The sequence below is a fragment of the Zingiber officinale genome, chromosome 9A (genome assembly GCF_018446385.1).
Source record: "Zingiber officinale cultivar Zhangliang chromosome 9A, Zo_v1.1, whole genome shotgun sequence".
NCBI classification, from domain to species: Eukaryota; Viridiplantae; Streptophyta; class Magnoliopsida; order Zingiberales; family Zingiberaceae; genus Zingiber; species Zingiber officinale.
The window spans coordinates 82,536,281-82,548,682 of record NC_056002.1 but is presented as its reverse complement, the minus strand read 5'-3'; the positions used below and the strand labels follow the sequence as shown (position 1 = coordinate 82,548,682).

Sequence of the window (12,402 nt, the reverse complement as noted above, 5' to 3'; positions counted from 1 at the left end):
ACAAGGTATGTAGTATGATTATAGATAGGGGAAGTTGTACTATTGTTGCTAGTATTATCTTGGTTGTGAAATTATGCTTACCTACCACTTAACATTCTAGACCTTATAAACTACAATGGTTGAATGATAACTCCTCATTTTAAATGAGTGTAACTCTTCATTTCAAATTCAATTTCAAAAATTGAATGAAATGAATAATTGAATTTTGAAAATTCAATAATTATCTTCATTAAATCTCACTTGAGTCTTACTTAAGTCTCCTCACTTTAGTCTAACTCAAGTCTAATTCACTTGAGTCTAACTCAAGTATAATTCAATCGAGTCTTACTCAATTAATCCTCATGCAATTCAAATTGACTCCATGAGTCTAATTTGAATTGGACTTGATCCAACAATTAGATCCAAGTGAGTCCAACTCAATAAGTCCAATTCAGATTAGGCCTAATCCAATGATTCATCATATGAACCCATATCCAAATCTACTTGTTCTTTGTGTGTGACCCAATAGGTTCTCGTAATGTTGACAATGTACCCAAATCAACATTTAGATATATATAAGCAATGAGTGACATCTAGCAAGGCATCATTGCTACCCAAGTGACGAGAAGGTCAAGATCTGACCTAACCTGTCTGTGGCTATTATCTTGTATGACTTTGTCCCTCTATCCTTGATATCTAGGTTGATCAATGAGGCATAGACCGTGTCATCCTCTTATCAACCTTTGTATTTCTTGATCTCTAAGTAGACACACTCAATCAAATAAGCTCAATATCTCATATTGACTCATTTACGCATAACCATGCTTTCTTGTGTCTTACTAATCAAGCGGCCCACAGATATCACTTCCGTCATATGGAAGGGATAGATCCCATCTACATTCCGTATAATTCATTGCATACACAGTGATCAACTTTATTGTCCACCTTGTTACAGGTGACATTTGTCGATACTAAAGTACACAATCAGGTCTAAGGACTACTCATACCAATAGTCACATGAGAATGTTTTGTTGGGTTCTTCGGGCCGCGAAAACCGCTTTTTCGCGTCGCGGAAACCCCGAGTCACCCAAAGCCATGGATCTCGTGCAAAGATTCGTAAACAAAATTTTTCGAAAAATCTTTTTCTTGTACGAGTTTGTAAAAACTTTAGATCTAGACTAAAGTTAAGATCATTACCCTTGTAGCGAAGCCCTTCGCGTTCCCGCTTGTCCAAGATGTCGCCGGATCTCTAGTTGTCAAAGTAGACAACCTCTATATGTATCCACACGGACACAAGTAGAAGGAGATGACCAAAACACAAGGTGTGCTAGCACCAATGGAGTGTTCGGCCAAGGAATGGGAGAAGGAGAAGAGAGAGCACCCAAGGGAGAAGAAGAGTGAATGAAATCAATGAGAGGAAATTCAAACAACCCCTTAGCCATCAAGTGGCCGGCCACTCTAGGAGGTGTAACCCCCACATTAATTCCAATTAATGTAGAGACCATTAAGAGTTGTAACCCCCATGAGGTGGCACTCTAGGATGATGTGGATCAACACTATTGGTCCACATCTTGCCACCTCACTAAATGACATGGCAACAAGTGTAACCTCCTCATTTAATGTGGGCCGGCCACATTAAATGCTATGGAGGCTTGTAACCTTCATGAGGTGGCACACATTGATGATGTGGAGCAATCCTATTGGTCCACATCTTGCCAACTCACTAGTGATGTGGCAAAAAGTCAAGTCAAACATGACTTTTTCTCTTCCTCTCAAATCAAGTCAAACTTGATCAAATCTCTCTCATGGTTGATCTAATCCAACCATATGATTCAAGCCAACTTAATATAATGAATCTAATTCATTAAATTAAGTTGATTTAATGAGTCATAATCTAAATTAGACTCATTGAATACATGAATCAACTTGAGTCCAACTCAATTAGCCCAATTTGGATTACTCTTAATCCAATATGATACATCAAATTAATCTAATCCTCTTGGTTCATCATATGAACCAAATCTCCATCTAATTGTCCTTAGTGTGTGACCCTATAGGTTCTTGTAACGTTGGCAATGCCCTAAACCCATTTAGGAGCATAAGTAATGAGCGGTATCTAGCAACACATCATTACTACCCAAGTTACAAGAATGTCGAGATCCGACATCACCTTGTGACTACCAATTGTGACTCCTCACAAAATATGTTACATTGTCCTTCTATCCTAGACATCTAGATTGATCAATATGAGGCATAGACCGTGTCATCCTCTAATCAATCTAAATCTTGAACTCCAAGTAGACTCACTCGATCAAATAAGCTCAACATCTCATGTTGACTCATTTGGGCATGGCCATGCACTTAGTGGTCTCACTCTATCAAGAATACCGATGTCGCTCCCGTCATATGGGAGGGATAGATCCCATCTACATCACTCACATCCCTCTACATAATTCGTTATATACCCAGTAATCGCCTTTATAGTCCACCCAGTTACGGGTGACGTTTGACGAAACCAAAGTACATAACTCCTTATGTAGGGATACATGGTGACTTCAGGTCAAAGGACTAATAGTCATACTAATAGCCACATGAGAAAGTATATGACACTCATATAACGATCCATGATACTTTCTCATGGCGGGTCATTTAGTATACATTCTCTAATGCATACCCATGTGTCAGCTTGATATCTCTATATCCATGACTTGTGAGATCAAGTCATCGAGCTTACCTACATGCTAGTCTTATTGTATTAACATTGTCCCTGAATGTTAATACTCGACTAGGAATGATTTAGAGTAGTGTTCCCTATATCATCTCACTATCGATTCAACCAATCGATTGATATAGATAAGAACCTTCTACTCTAGGACGTTACTATACTTATTTTATCTGGCACTAATACAAATAAACATAATAACCAAAAACCAAATGCCTTAATATATATACATGAATATGATATACATGAGTCCATACAATCATCAAATGATTGGCTCTAGGGCTCTAACTAACATGTTTATGACACTCATATAACAATCCATAAAACATTCTCATGGCAGGTCATTTAGTATATATTCTCTAATATATACCCATTTGTCAACCTGATATCTCATATCCATGACTTGTGAGATCAAGTCATCCGTTGACCTACATGCTAGTCTCAACGCATTATTATTGTCCTTGTATATTAATGCTCGACTAGGAATAGTTAAGAGTAGTGTTCTCTACAATATCTCACTATCAATTCAACCAATTGATATACTGTAGATAAGAACCTACTACCCAAAGACATTGTTATATTTATTCAATTGGCACTAAACTGAAATAAATATAATAACCAACTTTACATTTTTATTTATAATGAAATATGATACAATAATGTGCCCTTTACAATCATCTCATAATTGGTACTAGGGCTAATACTAACAAATAGAACTCATAGTAGAAGATTTACGCAAGGTATCACTTAATAAGCAGCTAGAACTAAGATCTACCACGGTAGTTGTCTGATCTTGCAGAAGCATAGCTTTTGCGAGTGTTAGAGATGTATTTGCTGATGGCAGGCCATAAACAACATGCACATCTGCATCTGAAGCCACAATATGTCGATAGACTATTTTCTTGTCATTAGCACTGATACTATCCCACATTTGTTGTGTGACTGAAAGCTGATCTCCTACTATTTTTTGAACAAAGAACTTATCTGCATACTGGTGAGAGAAAAGATGTATCAGTATTCTATTAGATCTTTTTTTTCCCCTCTCACTACAAGTTCCTGAAACACGAATTGGAAAATGGAGATTTAAAATCAAAGAAATGTGATGTCATCTGTCTGAAACTTTCTATGTTAAAAGCTGGCCACTGTAAAAAATAGTAGATGATTCTGAATCAAAATACATGCATGCAGAGCTCAGAATTTGAGGGTAAGAAAATTGAACAAAGAGATGATATTGAAACCAATCTAGAAATAACAAAATGAATATGAAAACAACATCTTGCCACAGCTAATAATTTTAACAGAAAGTATTCACATCTCAGTAGCATCTACAAAGCGAGATTTTCATGGAGATATCCTTGGTAATAATGTCTATTGGCCAAAGTATCCTGTTTCTCCAAACAATTCTCGAAATTCATTTTTAAAATTTAATGGAAAATGAACTTTTTTACCTAGAGTAACAATCAAAATACAACATTCAACATTGTCTGGTAATCAATGTATTAGTGAAACACCATGTTCAACTTTTTCAAGTGCAATGACAAGCAAAGAATACTTAAGTAGGAATTTAATGTTTACTAAATACGCATATCCTTTTCGAGAAAGACGGTGAGGGTATAAGTTTGCCTTGCTTCTTTGACTTTGTAGTTCACTTTATTTCTTCAACTGAAACAACACCACACAACAACAAAAAAAAAAATAGTTCAGGTAAATTTCTGGTACATCTTTAAAGGAATAACAACTCACAAGAATGTCTTCACAACCCAAATGTATTAGCAAATGCCCAATTATTGAAGCGCGACAAGTTTAGATGCTTAGACAAGTTAATATGATTAAATGCAAAAGCTTAAGACCCACAGTTTCATCAGTATTAAAGAAGCTTGGTCTCCATTACCTCGAAACTGATGCTTAATTTTAAAGAGAAAGTCAGAACACACTTGAACAATAATAAGTCAGATCTTTGCTTAATTTAAAGAAATCGAAAGAAAAATCAAACATACAAGATAACGCATAAATACAGATATGTTCTCCTATCATAATAATATAGTCATAATGTTATTTGACTACCAACATTTACATGTTTGTTAGCTAGCAGATCATTACTACAAGATTGATTTCCTAAACACTGCCACGTGGACTCATGACATCTCGAAGCACAATAGCATAAAATCATTAATAAGAATTACTTCAGTAAGAATCTAAGATAAATTGAAAGATAATCATGATATCACATAGATTTTATTCAGGAGGAAAAGAACATTTGTGATAAAGATGTTACAAATTACCAAAGTAGATACAAAGGGAGGAGATCTGAGATCATAGAGTTTGGTGAACTATGGCGTACGTTTTAGTTTGTTCAATAATTGTATTTTAATCTTAACAGACTATTGTGAGATTATCAAGGAATTATAAACAAAATTATCCTTTAACGTAGTGAGAATTCACTAGAATCCTGAATCCATATGAGGTTATATAGATGACATTAGCAACTAAGTATACCATATTACAATAAAACAAGGAACCTTCTACAACCTCATTATCAAGCAATTCAGTATTGACCGATTGTCAAAGCTTGTTCTCATGATTTGTCTTTCTACTGAGTCAATGGCCATTCAAAATTCTCAATATTATTTTCCTAGTCATATCTGAGCTTGGTTTATATAATAAGATTATTTAGCTTCCAATATAATTCTATTCAACGTCTTTGTTAGATAATATGAATCAAATGGCTTATCTACATACTGATGTTAGATATAAGGATTCACTTTGATAAATCACTATAAAACACATAAGGTATTCACGTAGATTAGACATCATTCAGAAGGTTAATGATGAAGGAGATCTAAAAGTTTCTATATTCTGATCTTTCTAACATAATTTATTAGACAGTCAGCTTATTAAAGGGAAAAAAAATATGATAAGGGAAAAAAATCTTATTGATTTGTCGTTTGTCCCAAGATCGAACTTCTGGCATCGAGATAACAGCATCATCAGTTTACTCACCAGTTCCTCTGCCCTCCCTCCTTGAAGTCCACCTCGATTCCCCTCTTCTTCTCCTATCCGAACCTCGTAACCTTGGTTGAGGTCGAGAAAAACAACAGAAGCAGAGTCGTGAACCTTCGCAGACACCCAAAATCACTATCAAGATGACTGTGAATCACTAAAACCTGACATAGGCGAGTGCGAGAGAAAACAAAAACAAAACAAAACCTGTATCCAGCCAACATGTGGATCACCATGGCGGGGATCCCGACGAAAATCACAGAGAAGTCGACGGACCTACGCATCAACGCTCGAGCGGCGATGGAGAAGGAGAACAACAACGAGAAGGTGAAGCGGATCAAGAAGCCGTCCATGGCGTCCTTCTCCTTCCTCAAGGCAGCGATTAGGGATCGGAGAGAAGTGAGGAAGTTGTTCATGATGCGATCTACCACGCAAATTTATTTTTCCGATCGTAAATCTTATTGGTTGGATGGAGAAGCAAGGACGTCGTGTGTTGATCCTGATCGGGAGAAGAAGGGGCGTCGATCTATGAAGGGGAAGAGGGAGATGAGGCTAAGAGAGTGATCGAACAACCAGCGACAAGGAGGAAAGTGGTGGTGGCATCACGACAGTATATTGTGGACGACACGATATAGGTTTAGGTTTGGAGGAAAGAGTGAAGTGTTACAAATTTTGACTAATTATTGGTGGGAAAATTAATTTATTTTATTTTGGTTCATTAACATCACTTTTAACAATGGTTTTTTACTATCCGATTTCATAGATAGAATAAGGAAGCTATCATAGACACCGAGTTTTAAAAACCGCTGTTAAAATCGGTGTCTATTAACAAAAAAAAGATGCTCATAGACATCGGCTAAAAAAACCGATGTCTATGAGCGAAAATCTGTGCTCATAGATACCGATTTTTGGAAAAACCGGTGTAAAATACTCAAAGACATCGAAATTTGCTTAAAACCACTATTGTTCCACCGATGTCTCTGACGGTTTTTCTTGTAGTGACATCTCGTTTCATGTGTGGCTAAAAGAAATGCTCTACCAATACTTCTAGAGTTTTTCTTACTCCAAAATGTCCCATTAGTCCCTCACCATGAGTTTCTTGGATTAATAATTCTCTTAATAAAGAATTAGGGGCACAACCTATTCACTCTGAAAAGAAATCCCTCATGCCTATAAAACTTTCCAAATGCAGCATGTTCATAAACATCAAACATATTTCCAAAGTCAGGATCATTAGAATATAGATCTTTAATACATTCAAATCATAACAATTTAGTGTTCAAAGTAGAGATCAAGGTATACCTTCGAGATAAAGCATCTGCAACAATGTTTTTCATACCTTGTTTATATTTGATCACAGAATGGAATGATTCAATAAACTCCACCCATTTTGCATGATGTCTATTCAACTTACTTTGGCTCTTCAAATGCTTCAACGATTCATGATCAATGTGAATGACAAACTCTTTGGGCCACAAGTAATGCTGCCAAGTCTCTAAAGCCCTCAGCAATGTATATATCTCCTTGTCATAAGTTAGATAGTTCAAAGCTGATCCACTGAGTTTCTCACTAAAATAAGCAAGAGTCGACCTTCTTGATCGTGCAGAACTTAGGTTCTCCTTAAGTAAGTTGAAAGCTGAAACTTGTTCACTATCCCAATGAAACCCAACATTCTCTTTAACAACTTCAGTCAAGGGTGTAGCTATAGAACTAAAATTTTTAACAAACCTCCTATAGAAACCTGCCAACCCGTGAAAGCTACGTACCTCAGTTATCATTTTTGGTGTTGGCCACTCACGAATTGCCTTAACCTTTTCTTCATCAACTACTATTCCCTTAGCACTAAGAATATAACCAAGAAATTCTATTTGACTAGTGCAAAAAGAATATTTTTGAAGGTTTGCATACAATTTTTCATTTCGCAAATCAAGTAGAACTTTTTGTAAATGATTGACATGCTCATCTAAATTCTTATTATAAATCAAGATGTCATCAAAATATACTACAACAAAGTTCCCAATATAAGAACGCAAAATATGGTTCATTAATCTTATGAAAGTACTAGTTGCATTAGTTAGCCCAAATGGTATGACTAACCATTCGTACAAACCATACCTAGTCTTAAAAGTAGTTTTCCATTCATCTCCCTCACGCATGCAAATTTGATGATAGACAATCTTCAAATTAATTTTAGAGAAAATACAAGAACCATATAGTTCATCTAGCATATCATCTAATCTAGGAATAGGATGTCGATACTTTACCGTAATTTTGTTGATAACCCTACAATCAACGCACATTCTCCAAGTTCCATCCTTCTTAGGCACAAGCAAAACATGAACTGAACAAGGACTCAAACTTTCTCGAACATACCCTTTTCTTATCAACTCTTCAACTTGCTTTTGAAGCTCCTTCATCTCCATAGGATTGCTCCTATAGGCTGGTCGATTAGGAATGGCTGCTCCTGGGATGAAGTCAATTTGGTGCTCTATTCCCCTAAGTGGTGGCAATTCATCAGGAACTTCTTCAGGAAAGACATCATCACATTCCTGCAAAAGAGATTTAACAACACTAGGAAAAGAAGGGTTAAGATTGTTAGTGTTGAAATAAGCCTATTTTGAGAATAAAAATCTCTCTTAACCTCTCTTTCTTTTGCATAAAAGCTCCCTTTTTTTACTCTCTTGCTCTAGATTTTTTGTTTCTTTTTCATTCTCTTTTTTCACTCCTCTCATCCTCACTTTTTATTTTCTCACACTCCTTTTATTTTCCATTTTTATCTCTTACAATCTTTTCTTTTTTCACTCTCTTTTTTTATCCTCAATTGATCTTCATATACTTGCTTAGGAGTTAATGGTATAAGAGTTACAAGTTTACCATGCATCTTAAAAGAATATTTATTTGTGAAGCCATCGTGCATGACCCTCCTATCAAATTTCCATGGTCTACCTAAAAGCAAATGACTTACGTGCATTGGTACTACAATCCAAAGAACATCATCATGATACCTACCAATGGATAATGAAACCAACACTTGCTTAGTGACCATAATTATTGAATTTTCAAAATTCAATTATTCATTTCATTCAATTTTTGAAATTGAATTTGAAATGAAGAGTTACACTCATTTAAAATGAGGAGTTACAAGTTTGGTTCTTAATGGAGTGTAAATGCTCATTAAGGCTATTTATGCTAATTAAATATTTTCATTGGATGAAAATACTTAAGCTTTTTTTCTCTTCATTTTGGTGGGAACTCTCTTCATTTTCTTTGCTCCTCTCCTCTTGGTCGAAATCCACCTTCAAGGTTTCTAGAACAACATTTCTCCTTTTGTGAGTTTGTGAGATAAACGAATGCTTGTTCATGTGGATACTGTAGGACCATTGGGCTGACTAGGAGGGGGTTGTTGGTTAGTCCTGCAAAATCAAAAGCAAAAACAACCTTCGTCGAACTCTTTAAACTAACACTTGCATAAATAGATTAAGTAGTAAATTAAAAGTATAAAATAAGAGGCAGAAGGTTTTTACTTGGTTACAACTGATGTGGTTGTTAATCCAAGGAAGATTAAGCCCAATATCAATCTCCTTCAGACGGAGAAGCCTCTTACAGCGTTCACGTACAAAAAGAAAGAAGCTCAACTAAAACTCTAAAGCGCACAAGCGTTGGATTTACAGTTCTGAGTTCGTTGAAAAACTTCTGGACCAAGGCTATATTTATTGCCTTGGTCGGGGCGCCTGGAAGGGGTTCCAGACGCCCTGGGGGGATGAAACTTTATCCCCAATGTTCAGATCACGTTTGACGTGATCTGGTCAACAAACCAGGTCCGTACGCCCGGAAGGGTTCCGGGCGCCCCAGGCTACTCCGGGCGCCTCAGACTGCTTCAGGCGCCTCCGAGCCTAAACTCAACCGATGTTGACTTTTTCATCCGGGGACCACTGCTCTGGTTCAGTTCACCTCGGTCCGGGTCTTCTACTCCGAATCCGTTCGCTTGGGTGATCTCTGTCATCCGGAAAAGGGCTCACCCGAACCCAACTTCCGGTCTTCTCGAGCGGGCTTCCCTCTGGCTCCTCGTCTCTCAGAATCGCCGCGTGTTTCCTTCTCGCCCACTGGCGTACTCATCCGCAGTCTTCGTCCCTCGGACGCACCGCATGTCGTCCTTCTCGCTAGCTGCGTCTCTAGCTCCCTTAGCAATCTTTCGCTCCAGCTTTCGTCCCTCGGAACCACCGCACGCTTCCTTCTCGTCCGCCGGTGTACTCTTTCACAGCACCTCGTCCCTCGGACTGTCGTCCTTCTTGCTAGCTGTGTCTTCCGCTCGACTACTTGTGCTCCTAAGCTCCTGTACACTTAGAAACAAGGTTAAAACAACACATGACCTAACTTAACTTGTTGATCACACCAAAACAATCTTGGGGTTTCAATAATTTCGCCCTTTTTGATGTGATCAACCCAAGTTAAGCTAGGGAAACCAACATAAATTAATAGTAATAAAAATTTGCATTTAAGTGCAAAAAGATAGAAAATTTAAATCGTCTACTTCCCCCTAGACTTATACTTTCCTACTTCCCCTTTGATCACATAAAAAAATTGGGGTTTGTAAAAGAAATCTAAGGGTTTAAAACTTAGAAAATTTTGAAACTGATTTCAATTTAACAGAATTTCTAAGTAAAAGACCTGTTGTTAAATTTCTAAGTATTGCATCAATAAAACTTAAGTAAGACAAGTTTAAGTTTTGCAAAAATTTTCACAGAAACAGTCTTAAAAAAAATTCTCAGTAAAATTTCAAGAAACTTTTGAAGATTTTCTTAGTAATTTAAACCGAAATGAATTAAGTAAAAAAACTGATAAATTTTCTAAGTCATTTAAGAAGAAATTTCTAATTTCAGAAAAAGCTTTGTAACTTAAGCAAAATTGACTTTTTAAGAATTTTTCTAAATTAGTTTTTTTTTATTTTTTAGTTCTAATGCTTTTACCAGAAAATTTTAAATTTCTATTTTAATTTTTCATAAATTTTTAAATTACATTTTTTCAGATTTAAAGCAACAAATATTAAATATGCAGAGAATTGTATCATGTTAATTTCTATTATTAATTTGTCGAGAATCTTTAATCGACAAGTTATTGTTCGAAATTCTTTCACCTCATTATTATTTAATGATTTTTTAGTTTTTAATTCGCAAAACTCTTTCGAGAAAGTAATTTGTTATTCAAAAAATTATTCGAAGAAAGTTTTCGACAACATTTCTAATTTACATAATTCTTTTGAAAAAATGTTTTACAATTTACAAAAGTCTTTCGACAAAATTTCTAACTTGCAAAACTCTTTTATCAAAATATTTTGTAATTCGTAAGAATCTTTTGTTGAAACATTTTGTAGTTCGAAGAATTCTATTAATAATATTTTTAATTTGCAGAATTCTTTCAAAGTTATTGGTAAACCAAAAAACTCATTCAATGATTCAATTTTTAAATCGAAAAAATTTTCAAGCAACTTTTCATTTTCAGGCAATTTTTCAATAAATTTATCCAATTGCTCAGAAGGTGGAGACCATACCTGACTTGGTTACAACCGATGTGGTTGTTAATTCAAGGAAGATTAAGCCCAATATCAATCTTCTTCAGGCGGAGAAGCCTATTACAACGTTGACGTGCAAAAAGAAATAAGCTCAACTAAAACTCTATAGCGCACAAGCGTTGGATTTACAGTTCTGAGTTCGTTGACAATCTTCTGGACCAAGGCTATATTTATAGCCTTGGTTGGGGCGCCTGGAAGGGGTTTCGAGCACCTAGGGGGGATAAAACTTTATTCCCAACGTTCAGATTGCGTTTGATATGATCTGGTCAACAAACCAGGTTCGGGCGTCTGGAAGGGCTCCGAGCACCCCGGGCTGCTCCGGGCGCCCCGAACTGCTCCGGGCGCCCCGAACTGCTCCGGGTGCCCCGGAACCTAAAGTCAACCGATGTTGACTTTTTCATTCGGGGACCACTGCTCCGATTCAGTTCGTAAAACCGAAAAAAGTGAATATTAATAAGGGAATTTTCTGGTATTTTTGGAAACTTTTTGGGAATTTTTCGGAGCTCGTATGGACGAGTTAACGAGGATGAAAATGGGGCCCTGGGAAAGCCTATTTGGGCTACCCCGATTTAAGTGAGGAAATGTTGATTTTCTTCTTACTTTCTTTTCTTTTTCTATTTGTTTTTCCTTTCCTCCATTTCTCTTCCCCCACGTGCCGTGCTCGAACCGCACAAAGCAGTTCCTTCTCCTGATTATTTTTTTGGGAATTTTTCCTCTCTTCATCTCCACGCCGTCCCTGTGCCCTAGCTGAGCCATCCTCCGCCCGCCACTTCTTCTTCTTCTCTTCTTCTCTTCTCCCAAGCGTCGGCGACGCTTGCGCCAGCCGTGCCCTAGATCCACCGTCGGCCGCAACTCACAGTGCCGACCAACTCTTCTCCTCACCGGCACTCGAGTCGTCGCCGGTGCCCTAGCCTAAGCCCGCGATACCCATCTCCTCGGGTCGCCAACACTGGCAGCGGCGTTGCCAGCCGAAGCCCTAATGTTAATTCCTCCCTTCCTCTCTTCTCCTGAACGCCGGCAGATGACCTATTGCCTCTGCCCTAGCTTGGATCGCGAGCCCTCTCAGCCGCTGAGATCAGGAACGCGCCGGCGACGCTCAAGCCACCGCCGGGCCCCTCCTCTGCGCCCTAGC

At 37.4% G+C, this 12,402-nt stretch overlaps 1 long non-coding RNA gene across 2 annotated transcripts; it reads right to left on the bottom strand.

The window, feature by feature from the left end:
• Positions 1-3,307: 3,307 nt before the first annotated feature.
• LOC122020534 lies at positions 3,308-6,316 on the bottom strand. Of its 2 annotated transcripts, none has more exons than XR_006122255.1 (3): positions 5,909-6,316; positions 5,702-5,836; positions 3,308-4,363 (listed from the first exon to the last, which is right to left on the bottom strand). It is a non-coding gene; the product is annotated as an uncharacterized LOC122020534 (long non-coding RNA). The 2 variants fall into 2 exon arrangements; XR_006122254.1 differs by having other exon boundaries at positions 5,702-5,815; positions 5,909-6,315.
• Positions 6,317-12,402: the final 6,086 nt, after the last annotated feature.